The 414-nt window shown below is 48.6% G+C and overlaps 1 pseudogene; it reads left to right on the forward strand.

Annotated features, from left to right (window-relative positions):
• Positions 1-111: 111 nt before the first annotated feature.
• The window catches only part of LOC125481166, a 3,376-nt pseudogene continuing 3,073 nt past the window's right edge, over positions 112-414 (forward strand).

Here is a 414-nt window from a genome sequence, read left to right on the forward strand (position 1 = left end):
AGAGAGAGAGAGAGAAGACAGACAGAGAGAGGGAGGACAGACAGAGAGAGGGAGGGAGAAGACAGACAGAGGGAGGGAGAAGAGAGAGGAAGAAGAGACACAGAGGAGAGAGAGAGAGAATACAGACGGTGAGAGAGAAAAGACAGACAGAGAAAGAGAGAGAAAGAAGTGACACAGAGAAGAGAGAGAGAAGACAGACAGACAGAGAGAGAGAGAGAGAAGAGAGAAAGAGAGAGAGAAGACGGACAGATAGAGACAGAGAGAGAGAGAAGACAGACAGAGAGAGAAAGAGAGAAGACAGACAGAGAGAGAAAGGGAGAAGACAGACAGAGAGAGAGAGGGAGAAGACAGACAGAGAGAGAGAGGGAGAAGACAGACAGAGAGAGGGAGAAGATAGAGAGAGAGAGAGAGAGA

Source organism: Rhincodon typus, unplaced genomic scaffold (assembly GCF_021869965.1).
Source record: "Rhincodon typus isolate 14 unplaced genomic scaffold, sRhiTyp1.1 hic_rhity00001074, whole genome shotgun sequence".
NCBI classification, from domain to species: domain Eukaryota; kingdom Metazoa; phylum Chordata; class Chondrichthyes; order Orectolobiformes; family Rhincodontidae; genus Rhincodon; species Rhincodon typus.